Below are 19,252 nucleotides of genomic sequence, written 5' to 3' on the forward strand. Positions count from 1 at the left end.
GGCCGGTACCCGCGGCCACTTTTTTACCAGTACGCTGTACCAGTCCGTACCGGCTTACTTTCCCCTCTGGTGCGGGGGAATTCACATTTCCTTCCGTGTTACCCCTGCACCATCATTAGGACATTCTGGGCTGACTCTTCAGCTACTACAAATCAGCATAACCCCATTGAAGTCAATGGAGCAGCACCAATTTACACAGGCTCAGGATCTGGCTCATTGTACCTCTTCAATCCACACAAGGAAAGAGAAAAAGAGGGAGAAAACATATGGGACTGTCAATTTTTCCCAGTTTGTCTCACTTAGAAAGTGACATTTCAAAATTATTCTTAAACCTGGGGCCAAGTACGATGTCTTTCTGACAGGAACATTCATGATGGAAGCTGTCAGAATAAGTTGCTGCCTGTGCCCACCTACTTCCCATTGCCACATTTTTCCTGTTGATTTCCATTCTGTAGTGCTGCTCTGAAAACAGAGTATTTTACTGCTCACTTGCTTGGTTTTCACCCAGTTCACCTATGGCCTCTCAGAAAGTGGCATATAGTTGACTTTCGTAAGAGGATTTCATAAAGCCCAGCAGCAACTAGAACTGGGTGAAGCTTTTCCTGCAAATATTTTTTTCCACAACCCTCCCCCCCCCAAAACAACAGAGATTCAAGTCCACCAAAATGATCCACAAATTTGTGTCACATTCAGTAAATAGTTTCAGCTGAAAAAAAAAGTTTTGGAAAAACTTTTCATTTAAGAAAGACATTTCAGAATTTACCTAAATGTCATTAAAAAACACATTTAAAGTGTTTTAAAAACCCTTAGAATGAAACAAAGCAAAACAAAATGTTTAGTTTGATCCAAAACAAAATTTGGGGGGAAAGAGGTTCATTTTGTACTGAAAAACTGAGCAGTCTTATTTTTGGTTAGATCCGAAACAAAATATTTGTGATTTTTTTATTTGAACACCAAAATGAAAAATCTGTTATTCTCCCAGCCCTAGTAATAACAGGGTTACATTCGCTATTATGTTACGCTGGTGTCATAAGGTAACTCCATGGATGCCAACAGAATTATACCAGCATCAGATCAGAGCAATACAATGGTGAATCAGGGTCAAAAGTCTCTTTGCCCATTGTCTATATGAACTCTTGTGAGTCCACCCATGACTTCTGTACTACATTGCTGTGTGGATCTCTTGAGCACGTGGGAGCTGCAGCTCTATCAAGTTTGAACTTCTTGTTTTAATTTGCACCTAGATTGTTGCTGTCCTGTGGCCTTGTAAGAATTCCAGAGGCTTTCAGAGAGTAACTCAGTGAGTGCAAATGTCAGCAATTGCCCTAGAGACATGAAATAATGTCATCACTCAAGCAATCCATACGCCAGCAACTCCAGTCAGTGGCTAAAGTTAAAGGCACCTGTGTGAATTTGCTACCACAGCGCAACTACACCATTTTTGCTATTGTAGCAGTTAGTAAAATGGAGAGGTAACCTTTGGAGGTGACAGGCTATCCAGTTACTAGTGTTACAAGCTCTGTTAGCACATTCCCTGCCATGTGGTTTTTGTGAAGCCCAGATTCCATGGACAGCCCATTTGTGAGTGTCACCCCAGTGCCAGGAACTAGTGCTTGTAAAATGACACCCAGTGAGCTCTGCAACTTGTGTAGTTAGGCACCTGCCTAGTTTTAGACATATCAGTCATGGGAATAGGCTTGTACTTGCACTATGTACATGGGCACCTCACACTAGTGGCTTTATTCAATCAGGTTTTGTGTTGTACAGATAAGACATTGTGCAGGCTGCAGCTTCTGTGTTTAGACTGCTGTGTTAAACCTGGGCAGGAGTAGGGGAGATTGATTTATAGTGACAAGACTGGCCTCATGACTAAGACAGACACTGCGTACCCTGATGAGTAGGGCACTCATCTGGAAGTTGGGAGACCCAGGTTCCAGCACCCCTGCTCTAATCACATTGTTTATCCACAGCAGAACAGCTTCAGCAGAAGAGACTGAGGGAGGCCCCTGTTAGAAAATCCCATAGTTCAATGGCTAGAGCTGTCTTCTGAGAAACAGGAGATCCCTGTTGATATCCCATCTCCCCATCAGGCAGAGAGGGGAATTGAACCTGTCTCTCCCAAATCTCAGGTAAGTGCTCTATCCAGTGGACTAAAAGTTAAAAGGTGTGTAGCAATAGTGGAACCATGTCGTCTTCTGGCCAGATTTCACATGGGCCCACACTCAGTAGGTGATCTTTGAGCACACCTACGAGATCAGGCCCCGTATGTGAGAGAGATGCCTATCCTCCAGTTCATGGATTGCTTTGAGTCTTAGACAATAGACACTTAAGAGGGAAGCAGAAGTACACATACCCAGAGGCAGAAACTCAGGCAGGAAGGAACTTTTACCCTGAGAATTTAGGCACAAAGGGTGTTCAAGAGCCTAGAGGGTTTGGCGGGATTTCTGCGGATCGCAATGGAGCCTAAAAGCGGGACTTAGGCACCAAAGTCTGGGTTTTAGTAAAAACTCTTGTTGATTTTGGGAAGTTCTGTTGGGTGCAGGGAGAGGTACCCTGAGTACTGTCCATCTCTGATTAATTCTGTTTCAGCTGGGTTGAGCTTGACTACAAGCATTTCTCTTTCAGTGAATGAAAGGGAAAATCAAAGGACCTGTATTTCAGTTTGTACAATTTAGGGAGTCTTGCTCTATGAGCACATTAGCCAGGCAGGCAACACTGAGAACTGTCTATCACTGATTTTATTGCACTAAACTACAAGCTGTTCCAGCACCGCCGTATGTAACCCAGCCTGCAGCTCTTCCAGCATTCTTGACAATTCCACACTCGTACATTCTGTGGCTGAGAGATTTTCTTCTCTATCTTAGTAAAGATTCATCTCACCTGTGTCTGGCACAGGGTAATAGTCAGTAGTAAATCTCCATCACAGATACCAAAATAACGAGAAAGTGAAGCTCAGAAAAGAAAATTGGCCTTATACCTTCGGCTGGATTCCAGTCTCACTATCTCTGAAGAGTCTTTTTTACCAATCAACTAAACTGCTGTAAGAAAGACAAGGTGGATGAGGTAATATCTCTTATTAGACCAATTTCTGTTGGTGAGAGAGACAAGCTTCTGAGCTACATAGAGCTCTTCCTCAGGGCTGCTAAAGGTACTCAGAGTGTCACAGCTAAATACAAGGTCGAACAGACAGAATATATGCTAGCTACTTATGCCAAACTAAGGGACCATTCAAGCTGAAGTGCCCCATAAACACCCCCGTAGTCATAGGGCAAAAACGGGGGTTAGTGGGTTACAGATGGTTGTAATAAGCCATAAATCCAGTATCTTCATTAAGACCATGATTTTTAGTGTCTAGCAATATTATGATTTTAAGCTGCTTGGCTCACCTTTGGAAGTATCGCGCAGGTTTCCATTCAGGATGAGGATTGAATGGTCAGATAGAGTGATCGCTTTGTGAAAAGTGTTCCGCCCCAGGAGATCGGGTGTTTTTGTCTTCTGTCATGTTACTAGGTGAGTTCATTAGAGCATGGAGTGATTGTCTGGTTTCACCCACGTAATTGCTATTGGGGCATTTAGTGCACTGGATGAGGTTCAATTACATGTTGTGATAGGCAGGTGTAGGACCCATAGATCTTCAAAGGTGTGTTTGGAGGGGGTGGGATTTGATCATGGTAGCAGTGGAGAGATGTAAGGTCTGGATTGCAGCATCCAAAGAACACATCATGTGAGAGAGGACAGAGTCAGGGCTGACTAGCAGCTTGAGAAGCCTGAGCTTTGAAAACCACGAGGTCCTGGAAAGCAGCTCCTTTCTCTTCATTCAATGTACCACTATGACCCCACTTCAGCAAAGCAGTTAGATTTAAGCACATGTTTATTCCTAGTCAGCAAAGCACTTCACCATGTTCTTATAGTCAATGGGATGCAAACACATGCTGAAGTATTTTGCTAACTAGAAGGGACTGCTGAATCAGGGCCTGCTTAATCAGAGCCCAAAGAAGCAAAAACCTTTGAATTCTTCCTCGGAGCCAGTTGGGGCTGAAGGTTGGTGCCGTGTGTCTTTAAAAAGGACATTTTCCCTCCATTTGCAACATGGTTTGAGATTTGGGTTATGATCTTCTTGTCACTGCTAATAGTCACCATAGGTAGAATATATGTGTAACCCACTGGTGAGTGTATGTTGCCGGTCCCACTCTCTGCGCAATCTGCAGCCGATATGAGCCTATTACAGCTCTAGGCACAGAGGCTTGGCTCTTTAGCTCAAGCCATTGCAACTTATGCTTTTAGCTCCTGTTTCATCCCATGTATAACCACCATCACAGACAGAAAATAATTCTATACATTTACAGGCAAGTGGAGTCCAGGACGCATGCCAGCTTGCGAGCTGCAGACCTCAATGATTATGCAAAATTATTTGCAAATATCTACAACACCTAAGAAGCCAGAATGAACAATTAAAAGGAAACCTAACTAAATATTAAGCAGCAGGTTTTCAGCAGTGTAGCTCCCGTTGAAGTGAATTATTTTGAGTTTAGGAGTTACTATCTGAAGAACCGGGGCGGCTCCAGGCCCCAGCACACCAATCACATGCTTGGGGTGGAAAGCCGCGGGGGGTGCTCAGCGATTGTATCCAGACATCATTTTACTTCAATCCAACCTGATGTCTGGGACTCGCCCTATTCCGCCTAGAGCTTTTGTCAATAAAGGGACCCATGTCATTCTTAGCATCCTGTACCTTATTATCTAACAAGGCTAGAAAGGAACTCTGTGTACCACTGGAAGGCTAGGATTCTGGAACTCATTTTTAGTCCTCATAGGTCATGAGAGCAGGGCCGCCCAGAGGATTCTGGGGGCCCGGGGTCTTCGGCGGCGGGGGCCCCCCACTTCGGTGGTAAGTCGGTGGCGGGGGGGTCCTTCCGTTCCGGGACCCGCCGCCAAAGTGCCCCAAAGACCCACAGCGGGGACCCCCCGCCGCCGAATTACCGCCAAAGCGGGACCCACTGCCGAAGTGCAGCCCCCACCGCGGGTCTTCGGGGCACTTCGGCGGTGGGTCCCGGAACGGAAGGACCCCCCCACTGCCGCCGAATTACCGCCGAAGACCCGGCTGCACTCCGGCGGCGGGTCCCGCTTTGGCTGTAATTCGGCGGTGGGGGGGGGTCATTCTATCCCGGAGCGGAAGGACCCCCCGCCAGCGAAGACCGGGAGTGAAGAAGCTCCGGGGATCCGGGCCCCACGAGAGTTTTCCCGGGGCCCCCGGAGCGAGTGAAGGACCTTGAAAAACTCTCATGGGGGCCCCTGCTGGGCCCAGGGCCTGGGTCAAATTGCCCCACTTGCCCCCCCCCTCTGGGCGGCCCTGCATGAGAGATTGACCATTAATCACTTGCTGCTGCTCCCATTGAAGTCAATGGCAACTGACCTCCCATTGACTTCAGTTGTCTGAGATGAGGACTATGAAGTTATCATTCTGGTTACTAGCTTGCTTTTTAATCACCACTATCCACCACTTAATTCTGACACGATTTTAGCACCTGAAAGCTTACCACTTGCTTAATGCTTTATTTCATCTGAAACCATTTGTTCACAGACTATGTAAAATGTGGTTTCTCATTCTGACTCTTCATGAAACAGCAGTGGCTAAGATCAAGACAGGAAAAAGGAAACAAAAACCAGGGACCATCTGAATTTTGTATTTGTAAAGTCTTACAACGCACCAAAGCTCAAAGTGATGTAGCAGACAAGTACAAATAACCATGCAAAGAAATTCACAGTGCTAGCAGCAGCAGCAACCAAATCATTTTTGTGCATAACTGCAAAAAAAAGCATAGTACGTTTTTGTTTCACATCCCTGGCAAAAATGAAAGGCACAATGTCAGAAGGAGGGGAAGTAGCCTTTCCCCCCATACAAACGAATTCATTTGACAAGAATACATTTCTCTTTTGGGAATATTTACGAAAATTCATGGTGGTTGCTTAGAGAATGGAATTGCAGGGGCAAATCCTCCTCTGGTGTAAATCACCATTAATATGTTGACTTTAACAGATCTACATTGATAGACAAGCAGAAGATTTGGCCTGGACCTTTTCATTAGAAAACAGCATAAGCCTAAAATGAGTGATTCTATGCAGACTTTTCTGCTGCTGGAGATGGACTCCTGACACTTTCTTCCCTACTGGGTGTAGGTTCTATGATTTCTTGCATGGAGGAGGCAGGCTTTAAATCTATCCTTTATTACACCAGCGAGAGCAAGACAGCACATCAAGGAGAGTCATCCAACAGCTAAACTGAGATATCAAATTATAACTAACTGCCTAAAAACTGGAATACTGTCTCTCTTGTACATTATAGTAACCAGTTAGTAACATGGGATCTGATCCACAGTCTTGGAAACCAATGGGAATACTTCCATTGACCCCCCAGGGGCTTTGGATCAGGTTCATGACGTGTAGAAGTACTGCAGGCAAGTGGTCACCCCACTCATAAATATCTGCTTTCATCTATGCTCAGCTACCAAGGGTTTATGAACAGAGGCAGGAGGCATAAAAAGTATGAAGATTTTAGAAATCAGGTCAAAATGAACCAGATTTCAGAGTGTGGGGGGGAGGGTGTATAGAAATCTCCCTTGTGCTGAATTGTCTCATTAAGATGTTTCCTTTTCATTTTGCTCATTAGTTTTCCTTTAATTTCTGGTTTTTTTCTAAATAGGTTAACTACTGAAGCCCCTGACAACTGAATGGGTTATTAATCAGGATAGCTGTTGTGCTCTTGCATATTAAATATTTTGAAGAATGACATGATAATATTTTTGTTTTGGTGGGGAAAGCCTAATAACAAGCCACACTGAAGTAAATGAGAGTCTTTCCATTTACTTCCACTGAAGCTGGATCAGACCCAATATAAGACACATGGCAAAGAGTTGATTATTGGATGATTTTCTATGATCTAACTTTTGAACCATTAACAGGCTTCTCAAAGAGCATTCACTGTGTAGAAGTACTGCAGGGAACTGGTCTGCCCACTCATAAATATCTGCTTTTATTCATGTTCCTCTACCAACGGATATGCCCCTAAAGCTTCTCAAACAAAAAGCATGGGTTCCCCACCAGGCTCTGCTGCCAATGGTAGCATATGCACAGGAGGGCTGAGAGCCTGGCCAACCTCCCAGCCTACAGACCAAATACCCTAGAGGCTGTTGACCATCAGTAGGCTACCTTATCTCCCAGTACTCGTGCAACAGCAAAAATCTGATAATAGAATATCAGGGTTGGACGGGACCTCAGGAGGTCATCTAGTTCAACCCCCTGTTCAAATCAGGACCAATCCCCAATATCTGTATCTAGTTCTCTTGAGTGCAAAAAGGTGTCTTCTTGCTTCTCCCCGAACTGCACCTGTACACCACAGAGCAGGATTTAATATTTGGCTATGCTAGCATTAAACAAAATCCCATCTGCATTTAGTGACACAAGCTTTCTCCAATTGACTTGCTCTGCTTGGTGTCCCTTTATGTTCCTAGTCGCACACCGTTACCAAAAGGTAGGAAGTCTATGGATCACTCCGATTGGAAGAAGCAAATATAAAATAAAAGGATGAACCAGTGCTTTGAAATGAAAGGAACACTGAGAAAGTGATAAGATGTGAACTGAATGCCCTGGTTGATGCAGAGAGACCATTCAGAGGTTCTCTTATCGGGCCATTTGCAAGAAAAATTGTTATGATTTTTATTTTGCTTACTGTGATTGGTTCAAACATTGCAATTGGGCATAGAAACACTAAAAAATGCTTTCCTCTGTGTGTATGTGTGAGATTATATTTCCAGGGGTAATTCAAGGATTTAATTTTGAGTTATTTGAGTGAGTCTAAAGTGAGGTGCTCCTATGCAATTTTTCCTTGTTCTTTTATTTTGGAGCAAGGCTTAAAGCGATACAAATGAATACTTTGTCTGATTGCCCAGTTGGCCTGGGTAATTTCTTTTCTGCATGGAAAATAATATGTCTGCTTGCTAAACGGGTCATGGAGCGATCTAAATATGTACATTGATGCTGAAGGGTACACCACTCAGACATTCTTAGGTCATTCTGATTTGCTTTACTATAATTTTTTTAAAGCTCCCTGTACATTCACACCAATATGTACATAATTTTAATACAAATAAGGATGTAGCACAAGGAAGAATTTCCATCTAGGTTTTAGACCAGGTGACAGGGACTCTTGGGATCAGTTCCCAGTTCTGACACTCACTCACGCTGAGCAGATCACTTAGGGTCCTGTGCTGCAAAATGCTGAGCTCTGTCTGGGAAGTTCTGAGCATCTTCACCTTTTAGAGGAACAGAGGAATTGCCAGACTGGATCAGACCATGGTCCATCCAGTCAGGGCCGACTCCAGGGTGTTTGCCGTCCCAAGCAGCAAAAAAAAAAAAAAAAAAAAAAGCTGCAGTCGCAATCAGCTCTGCCGCCGCTTTAGTCTTTGGTGGCAATTCAGCAGCAGGTCCTTCCCTCCAAGAGGGAGTGAGGGACCCGCCGCCGAAGAGCCAGACCTGCCTCTCCTCTCCGTTGACTGCCCCAAGCACCTACTTGCTGGGTTGCAGCCTGGAGCTGGCCCTGCATCCAGTCCAATATCACATCTTGAACAGCAGCCAGTCCCAGCCACACCAGAGGACGGTGTAAGAAGGCCACTGTAGGATAATTTGCCCCTCACAGTAGGTCTCAGCCAGGTCTCTAGTAGTTACAGATTGTATTATGAGTATGAGGTTTAATATCACTTTGAACATATCAGTTGTAACTCTGGATATTCTTGGTATCCATATAAATGTCCAATCCCTTCTTGAATCTTGCCAAGTTCTTAGCCTCAATGAATCCTGTAGCAGCGAGTTCCAAAGTGTAGTTATGCATTGTGTGAAGAAAGTTATTTCCTTTTATGTTTTGAATTTGCCACTTTTCAATTTCATTTGATGTTGGCTTGTACTTGTTGCATGAGACTGAGAACAGAAACTCCTGAGCTACCATCTCTAGACTGTTCATTGATTTATAAACTATTATGTCCCGTCTTATTCATCTCCTCACTAAGGTAAACTACCCCAAACTTTTCATTCTCTCTTCCTATAAGATTTTTTCCAGGCCTATGAACATTCTTGTTGCCCTTCTCCAAATACCCTCTAATTCTGCAATATCCTTTTTGAGATGGGATGACCAGTAGAGTTAGCCAGAACATTTCTTACCAAAATGGTTCTGTCAGAAAAAGGCAGTTAACTGGACCCAAAATGTCTCATGAAACTGAGTCAGGTACAATGAACTTTAGACTAATCACAGGCAGGGTGCCAAGAGCAACTTCTAATACGCATTACCACCCAGAAATAACTGAGAAGTATCTTTGCTTCCTAATTGCCCAAAGAATGGGAGACAATAGAAATCAAGACTTCAAGAAAGAGTTAAAAAGCAAATCTTAATGCTCAGAGTTAAGCAACAAAGTCATTAATGATGCATTCTGATATATAATGACATTCCTGTTGACATTTGATGAACCCCTAAACAACTCACCCACTTCTGCTCAGAAAAGAGAAATACCACATATATCATGGTTTATGTCCTTGTTATCTTCCTCATGAGAACTTCACATCATCTGTTTAGTTTACACCTGCCACAAACGCTGTAGTCTGGCAATAAATTAATTCTCTCATTTACACTTTGAATTTAGATAAATAAGATAGCAATGTAAAGGATTTTTTCCCAGGTAATCGGACAGGGAGCTAACGTAAGCTCTGGAGCAGTGTGTTTCTGTCCTAACATTTCCTAGCTATATGATTTATATAAGAATAAGAATCCTGCTGCTTCCAGGTAACTAATAACAAGGCATGGGAGAATGGCATGCTCGTCTGTGTTTGTGATTAAGGTCAGCTTCCCTGTGCCTATTCCATGTGAATGGCTTGCGAGAAGAGTCCTTTCATCATCCAAAAATAGGTTTGCACGTAGTCATGCATCATCAGTAAATATGGTATACAACACTCTTGAATCTAAAATCCCCAAATCCAGATCATTAGAACACCATCTTTTCATTTTCAAGGGGTTTAGCAATATATTCAGACATCAAAACTTAAACGAAAGTCTCGCTCAGCTCTTGACATAAGTAGGCCAACTTTAATGACATGATATAGTGAACGTCTGGCTCAGTGCCAAAGTGTGGAGTTGAAAGGCTAAAAATTTAAACTACTTCTTCTCTCTCCGAGCGTTGTAATTTCATACTTGCACTTATATCTAAGCCAAGTCTGTTTCTTTGTTAACATTCACTAAAATTCAATTAATAGGCTAACCAAACTTAAAGAGAGAGAGCTATTGAATGAGCATACATTATTATAGTTAGGGTATGTCTTCACTGCAAAAAATGGTGTGTACTTACAGGGGCTTGGCTAACCCACATTAGTTAACTCGGGTTGAAATAGCAGTGAAGACATCACAACACTGCTTTTAACTCAGGTTAGCCATTTGAGTTTAAGCCTACAGGGGAGCCTGGGATTAAACTCAAGCTGTTAACCCAAGTACAAAATGGCAGTGAAGACTTGGCAACTCTGCTTTTGACTTGGGTTCAACCACAGGTTTCTCTATAGGCTTTGACTCGAGCTGCTAACCATAGTTAAAACCTGAGCTGTCGTGTCTTAACTGCGATTTTAACCCATGTTAGCTAACTCGAGTTAAGACCACATCATTCTTTTGTGGTGAAAATATCCCCCAAGTGATATTCCAGCCACAACGAGGCTTTTCTAAGGTCTCATCTTACGACCCCTGAAGTCAATGGCAGAATTTCCATTTATTTCAATGGAAGCAGGATCAAGGACCTTGCGACAGGGTGTGTCAGCCCCACACTGGTACAGTTGGAGTTAACCCTTTCTTCTTGGCTGAGGAGGCCACCCCACAGCTCTACTGGGCGTGCTCCAGCTGGAGCCAGGATATAAAAGGCAGCAGAGCAGCTCAGTCTGGGCTGACTGCCGGTGGGGAAGGAGGTGCATTGATAGCCTCTGTGAGAGGACCACCTGCACTCCAAAGAGCAGAGGCCAGCAGCTGGAGATAGACCCCGACACACAGGCTTGTGATGTAGCGGAGAGTGGAGAGACTGGAGAGTCCCAGAGACGGCGAACTCCAGAGACTCAGATAGGAAGTGACTCAGGGAAGCTTTGTGGAGAAATGATTACAGAACCGGACCAGAGCTCAGTGTGGTTTGGTAGAACCCCCACCACACTGGTGGCGGGTAACCCCACCACTGACAGGGCCCTGGGTTGGGATCCAGTGGAGGGGGCGGGCCCAGATCCCCCTATCCTGGCCATCCCCCACCCCTGGGTGGTGGCCCAGCTCACCAATCGCAGTGATTCTGGCCATTAGGCCGCACCGCCCTGACTGCAAGGACTGTAATCTTGACTCTGGCCACTAGGTCACACTGCCCTGTGAATAGGGGCTGTACCACTAACTGGACATTAGGCTGCACTATCCTGACAGCAAGGGCGGCAGTATTGAGTCTGGCCACTAGGCCATACTGCCTTGATAGCAAGGGTGGGGATACTGACTAAGGCCATGGGGCAGCCCTATGGACTCAACTGCGAGGCTGTAATGCATCTCCTCCCTGCCCCCAAGGGGTGACTGGGCGCATCAGCCCCGTGACAGACCTACAGAGCAAACTGCACTAGCCCTGACCCTGACCCTGGCACTGGCACCCGCTGCAATGCAGCAACACAGAATGCTGCCCCGGGAGGGGGCTTGGAATCCGCCCAAAGGAGAAAGGTGGAGAAAAACATTTAGAGAAAGAAGAATCTAGATACTGGCCTAGAGGATGAACTGAAGCTGGGGTAAGAGGTGAGGTGACAGAACAAAAGAAGAACAGGAGACTGAACGTAGGGGACTGGGAAGTGAGAAGGAGACTAGGAAAGGTTTCAGGCCAGGAGAAGCAAGAAAAAAAAAATGGACCCGAGTACGTTAGCAGCCCCTATTAGAGAAGGGAAGTAGAGAGAAGTAAAATCTACAGACCCACCAGAGAGAGAGCGAGAACCATGGGGAAAACTGGAAGGAAATATAATTGATAGAAAAGGGACTTGATCAAAAAGCTATGTTAGTTGAAAACAGAGGTACACGTCTGGGAACAAAGAACGCAGGCCATCCTTACAGGATGGGGGACTCTACCCAGGGAAGTAGAGACTCTGTAACAGATTTGGGGGTCATGGTGGATAATCAGCTGAATGTGAGCTCAGAGGCTGAGCCTTTTCCCTGGAGAAAGGCTCCAGCAGCAGAGAGGCAACAGTAGAAATATGCTGCTAAGGACAGTAGCGTAGATGGGAGGCATGGCTTGTGTGAGCAGCGAGCCATGCAAAGTATGTACTCTGGTACATATCCAAACCCAATGCTTGCCTGAGTTGTGCCTCACTGTCTATACTGCTATTTAGACCCATGCTAGGGGAGGTTCATGGGTAAACACTACATGCCACCAAAAGAAGGGTGCAGTGTAAAACACACTAGATCTCTGCCCTAGCCTCAACACGCTTAGAACAGCCTGAGGGGTGCTCTAATTTGTGCCACTTCGCTACGGTCTCCAAGGGCACATCATGGTCTGGCCACTCCTCTGACATGTTCCTCCCTCACTAACCCAGGAAAGAGCCAGTGCCACACCACAATCTTTTTCAGACCCTTACCTCGGGGCACAGTCCATTACACATACCAAAGCTATTATCCTGACCAAAGCAGGCTGCGAGGGCCCAGAGACCTCTCTCTCCACCCTGGAGAAAGGACATCCCTTCCTTTAAGCTCCTGTGGCAGGCAGCCCTTAACCATTTCCTTGCTGCTCCTCCGTGCTCCACACTTTTGCACTACCAACTTAGGGAGGGACCCGTAGGTGCTGTTCTGCCTGTTCTACACCCACGGAGAGACTGATGCCAAGGAACACCCAGCCGGGGACTTATGGAGATGCCTGATCAGTAAAAGGAAAATGTGCCCTATTCTATGTGCTAAGAATGCATTATGTGTGCTCTCAAAGAAACTCCTACTAAGCATTATTATGGCATAAATCAAAGATTTTACAGCCTGATGTTAAGGTTTCAGATGAGATTCCCTGTAATCACTCCAACACCTTCAATCTAGTTCTATAGCTAGCAGACAATAACTTTAAGAAAAATTCATTAAGAACTGAAGAATCATGTCATGTTGACAGCAGTGAAGATAAAAGATTTAATAAGTATTTTTGAAATAAATCATCCAATTTATTTAAGCAGTGATCTTAACAAACTGACCTCTTTTCTGAGGTTAACAAATAATTAATACACAGGTTTGGATGTAGCCTTGGGCAAGAACTCTAATAAACTGTCCCCCCCCCCCCCACAGTTAACATCTAAACTCTGTTTCAGAGTTATTAATAGCATGGGAATTCAATGCTGCAGATATTGGTTGATTTCAGATTAGCAGCTTTTAAAAAAAACAAAACACAAATTAAATGTTATGTACTAAGAAACTAGGTGATATAGGGGATTGATAAGGACAAAGCCTTTCATCTCTAAGGCCAATGCTGCAAAGTCTCAGGCACATGTTAGTGCCTAAGAACTTCTCACAGTTGTAAACTTAAGCACAGTATTTCCAACCCAAACATTCCAAAATAATGAGTTAGGCCTCAAGAAATCATGTGACTGGCTTAAAAATAAGAATAGTTTAAAATATATATGAAGGTTCTTAATTCACCTGCTAGCTTTTGAGCCTTTAGGGGTACACTTGGATAATGCTGAAATTTCTCCCCACATCTATTGAAATTTAGAAATGTCCTTTAAAAAAATGAAAACAGATTCTCACAATCCCTTGACCCTAAAGTCGAGGCTTTGATTTTTTTTTTTGATGATGATAGACAGACAGACTCATGATAAAGTCATGAGAGTTGTAAACACTACAATAACTTTTTGCAGGATTGGGACCTAAATCATCTGCTTGACTTTGTTGTGGTAGTAAGTGATCAGGTGTTACCATGCAGTGGCTGTTGGTGGCTTATTTGAATTGAGGTGGTATCAGAGTGTCTCCTAGGGCTGGTCAAGTTCTTTCTTCCCCCTCCAAATTTCCAAACATTTAGACCAGCTCTGTAGAGGACTGAAAAGCAGATTAAAAATTCCAGAAATTCAACATTCCTCTCACCCATTTTTAAAAATTGGAATTCAAAATTCCAGTGAACTTTTTCAAACATTTGAAAAATGTTCATAAAATCCTAGAATATCAGGGTTGGAAGGGACCTCAGGAGGTCATCTAGTCCAACCCCCTGCTCAAAGCAGGACCAATTCCCAACTAAATCATCCCAGATGTTGACTTGTTCTGGTCAAGAGATGCCATCACTGTGAGCATACTTGACTGCAATCCCAGAACAGGGACTGAATGGCTAATGGAGACTGAACTGTCACTCCATCTCTTCATGGTGCCCTTCTGTTTCAGAGAGACACTTGCACTGTTGCTCCCCAACCTGTTCTTATTCTGTGGATCGACAAAACTCCAGGCTCCCCTGGTGTCCATCTAGTACCTTTCACTAGTGATAAATCCACTTTAAAAAGAAAAATCAAACACTGGATAATAAATAGAGAACATCTATATGGGAATAGTTCATAAAGAAATGTACACTTGGCAGGAGGAATGTTAAAAAGACAAATCTGATTCCCTAAGAGATTCACATGGTAGCCTACCCTGCATAAAATCTCACCTCCTATTAGATGTAACTAATGGGTCATGTCCTTATCTTGCTCAAAACTGTTTGTCAGAGGGTGGAGATGGATGGCAGGAGAGAGATCACTTGATCATTACCTGTTAGGTTCACTGTCTCTGGGACACCTGGAATTGGTCATTGTTGGTAGACAGGATACTGGGCTGGATGGACCTTTGGTCTGACCCAGTATGGCCATTCTTATGTTCTTATGTTAACTGCCTTTGAAGACTGATTTTTCTCCCCCACTGAGTAGAATTTGACCTTAAAATTAGCTCTCAATAATAATAATACAACCTGTTATAAACAGGTAATTCATAGCACTTTTGTTTACAACTGGACATCCTCAGCTGTGAAACCACATTTTTAAAGACTGATGAAGGTAGAGAGCGCCAAAATATGCATATTTAAAAAAAAACAACCAAACAATCATGACAGGAATCTATACAGACTTCATCCATGCATTCATTCTGCATGAAGCAGTTCACTTCTTTTAAACGTGCTTGTTGGATTAATACTATACCACACTACAGAAAGGTCAGTGTCCATCTGTGCATCATATATTTTAGACTGTCTAAGATTCTATCCATAGGAGATCAAATTCCTGGACTGCCATAACATTACATGGAGTCACCTTGTTTCCAATAGATGTGATGTGACCCTACATAATATGATGTGAAGCAGACTGTAAAACCATTACCCACTTCTGGCATAATCTAATTAAGGGTAATGGTTTGTCTGCACTGTCCACAAACCAGAAGGTAGCCTTAATGTATGTTAGCCAGTAACTATATTAGTCAAGTATTGGCTTTCCTTGGGAGTTTCATTCTCATGTACGCAGGAACCCCACTGCAGATAAAGTCCAACAATCTTTAAGGAAGGTGAACTTGGTGTATTTATACCAGGGCTCACTAGAAACAAAATTTCACTATATTTAAGTGGGATGTTACTGCTGATGACAGAACAGACCAAATGGGTTTTATTTATTTATATATAAATTGTCATTTGGTTTTGTCCAGTAAAAAAAGCCATCCACCCCCATTCCCCAATAAAAAACAAAAGACACACTACTTCGAATATGAAGTTGCCATACATTTAATCTTTACTTTGAGCTGATGGTATTGGGCACTTACATTTTTAAAATTTGTCCAAGTTATTAACATGTAGACTTCTCCAAAGTGTTTTTAACTAGGATTTTGGATTATTAGAAATCAATTAATATTATCATTATTTATATTATACCACGATATCATCATCAAGTGACAAGGCATTATGCCCAACTACAAAATGTGGACTAACTGGTTAGTTGGTAGTACTTCTGACAAGGATCTAGGGATCACAAATTGAATGAGTCAACAATGTAATGCAGTTGTGAAAAAGGCTAATACTATTTTGGGGTATATTAACTGGAATATCATCTGTAACACATGGAAGGTAATTGGGCCACTCTGTTCAGCACCGGTGAGGCCTCAGCTGGAGTACTGTGTCTAATTCCAGGCACCGCTCCTTAGGAAAGATATGGTCAAACTGGAGATAGTCCAGAGGAGAACAACCAACAACAAGAAGAGATGTAGAAAACATGACCTATGAGGAAAGTTTAAAAAGAAACAAAACCAGGGCGTGTTTAGTCTTGAGAAAAGAAGACTATGGGGGGACGTGATAACATTCTTCAAATCCATTAAGAGCTGCTATAAAGGGGATGGTGATCAATTGTTCTCCATGGCCACTGAAAATAGGAAAAGTAGCAATGGGCTTAATCTGCAGCAAGGGAGATTTAGGTGAGATAGTGAGGAAAAGCTTTCTGACTAGAAGGGTAGTTAAGCTCTGGAATAGGCTTACAAGGGAGGTCATGGAACCCCCCTCGTCGGAGGTTTTTAAGAACAGATTGGGCAAATCTGTCAGGAATGGTCTCAGTTTATTGCATCAGCACAAGGGCTGGACCTGATGACCTCTCATGATCCCTTCCAGCCTGATATTTCTAAGATTCTATGACGTTACAATGTAATATATCCATGTATTGAAATCAGATAGAACACTAGCACCTCCAGAGGACATTTAGGGTCAGATTCTACCACGCTTATGCATGCCAAGGAGTACCTAATGTCACCAATGGGCCGGGTCAGATTAAGACAATTCTTGGACCTAGGTACACCCCAATCCACCCGTCATGCCAGGGCCCTGCCCCTCTTTGCAGTTGTAGTTGCAAGGGCCACCCATACAAGTGCTGTCTGCCGGGCGCCTGCAAACATTCATCTTTGGGCTGGGCCTCACCCTCCCTGCGCAATCACAATTTAAGGCAGGCTGAAGCCTGTTCTGGAGGAGAGAAGGCTCAGTCCCCACCCACCTGAGCACAGGACTATGCACCTGGGGACCCTTGCCAACGCCACCTCAGCTGAGCCATGATGGGGTCACAGCAGCAATGGTCCCACACATGCAGAATTCTCTGATGGGATGATGCCCCTACTACAGGAGCAGGTGATTATGGAGCAAACCACCCAACCAGAGTTATTGCTGCACACTGTTGGCAGACTTGGATGGGGATCACGGCATTGTTTATAGTGGGGTCACATTTTCAAGTTCATCTTTGCAACCACAAGGTCTAGAAAGATAATTTTGTTTTAAAATGCAAGCTGAAATTCTGACCGCATCACGTGACTCCGGGAGCTGGGGTCCTAGATGACTATATATATCATCTGTGCCTTAATCCAGCTCTGCTAAAGAAATTTACAGAAACCAGTGGAACTGCTTGTGGAGTAAGGCACAGCTCAGCATGGGAAAGCATGGCAGAATCTGGCCCATGAATGGTTTGTTTAAATAAAATTAAATGTTCTGCAAGTCCTTTAGTTAGCTTTTTTTGGAAAGAAGTGAAAGTAGAAAACGCCTGGGACACAGCTGCTGGGAAGTGCTATTCCAAGCCAAGCAGGGCCAATGCCGCTACAGTTTTGAACCCAGTTGTGGGAAGCACAGAGGCATCCAGGAAACCTGACGATTAAGCCATTGTGTTACCAAAAAGCAACCCAATCTACACATACTATACAAATTTCTCCTTCTTAGCACTTTGCTTTCAGGGTTTACAAAGTCATAGCACTGAATGAACAAAAGCCTTATTATGCATGGCTTGGTGTACGTTGCTTTAGCAATGAGACATGACAGGCAATGAATTTCTGGGAGATTATTAGCACACCGTGGATGGTGTGATAATGCAGAAAGCTGAAGGGCCAAAAGGCAAAAACTGAGACTTTAATCACCCAGAAAGTAGAATAATTGCTCTGAAATGCATTTCCCGGAATGTCTAGTGGCTGTTATGAAGTGGAATGAATTCATACAAATAAGGAAGAGAGTTTGACCTGGGTATTTACTGGGCACCAGAGACATGACATTACTGACAGCCAATCAGCAAGCCCCAATTAGGTGCAGCATTCCAAAGCTGCTTCATAATTAGTATTACATACAAGTTAACCCTGAGAAGATTCAAGTCCATGTGAACGTGACCACCATGAATAGCTGGAATTCTCATACATTTTCTTTTATGTAGCGGAATAACCTATTCCATGGTAACATCCTCTGTTACCTCTACAACAGAAATATCACTAACAAACAATGGCATATACATGAAGGGCTGGATTCACAAAGCAATTAAAGAGTGGTGATACTGAGCGTCACCAGGCCTAACTTCTAGGTGCCTAGAAAGTCACACCAGGAAAAGGGTGTAACCCAAGTTCTGCCCCTCCTGGGGAGATCAACACCTAAATCCGGGCTGGAGGTAGGTACCTCCCTCTGCTTGGGATTCTCAGCTGTGAACCCACTCTTGTTGTTAGGCATCTACACGGTTTTTCAAAGAAGCCAGGGGAGGGAGGGAGGAACCACCCACATAACTTTTATCCTAGAGAGTAGGGTGCTCAGCTGAGATATGCAAAACCTCTAATTTAAGTCCCCATTCCTTTTAAGGGGGAAAAAGAGATTTGAACAAGGCCCTGCCACTTCTCAGGTGACAGCTCTGGCCCATAGGATATTCTGATATAGATTTCCCTCGGTCTGTCTCTTGTTGAAGCTGTTCCACTGTAGACAAAGAATGTAAAGCCATTGGAGCTGGGGGACTGGGTTGCCAAGGTGAATGCTCTGACTCTGGAGTGGTGGTTATTTTCTCGGATTCTTTCATTGTTTATGCAACAGCTTCCAAAAGAGACTGAAGGTGTTTCACATCGAAATATCCCACAGCCCCTATGGTTAGGGCACTCCCATGAGAGGATTTCAACAGCCATCTGCCGCCTTTCTCCCTTCTCCCAGGCAGAGGAGGGACTCAAACCAGATTTCTTGCACATCCCAGGCGAGTACCCTAACCACGGGGCTAGAGGGATGGCCTCCTTCTCCCCAACAATGGAGGGTTTGGGGTTTTTTTGGTCAGGTCACCTACAGGGGCCTGATCTAGTGGGTGAGCTCTGACCCAACTGGTCTCCACAGGCAAGTTAGGTAAAAGAATGCCCATCATTCTGGGGCATAGGCATCTGGACACCTTGTCTGGGAGAGTAATGCACATGCTCAGAGGCAGAAATATAGGCACT

At 44.0% G+C, this 19,252-nt stretch overlaps 1 long non-coding RNA gene across 3 annotated transcripts in view; it reads right to left on the bottom strand.

Annotated features, from left to right (window-relative positions):
• LOC123373185 overlaps nucleotides 1–19,252 on the bottom strand; it is a 102,993-nt gene that overhangs the window by 22,249 nt on the left and 61,492 nt on the right. For 2 of the 3 annotated variants that reach the window (XR_006580600.1, XR_006580601.1), the window contains exon 4: nucleotides 13,493–14,092. The exons of the other annotated variant lie outside the window; for it this stretch is intronic. This is a non-coding gene — a long non-coding RNA (uncharacterized LOC123373185). Of the gene's footprint in view, nucleotides 1–13,492; nucleotides 14,093–19,252 lie in introns of those variants that run through there. 3 annotated transcript variants of the gene reach the window in all.

This window comes from Mauremys mutica, chromosome 6, assembly GCF_020497125.1.
Source record: "Mauremys mutica isolate MM-2020 ecotype Southern chromosome 6, ASM2049712v1, whole genome shotgun sequence".
In the NCBI taxonomy this organism is placed as follows: Eukaryota; Metazoa; Chordata; order Testudines; family Geoemydidae; genus Mauremys; species Mauremys mutica.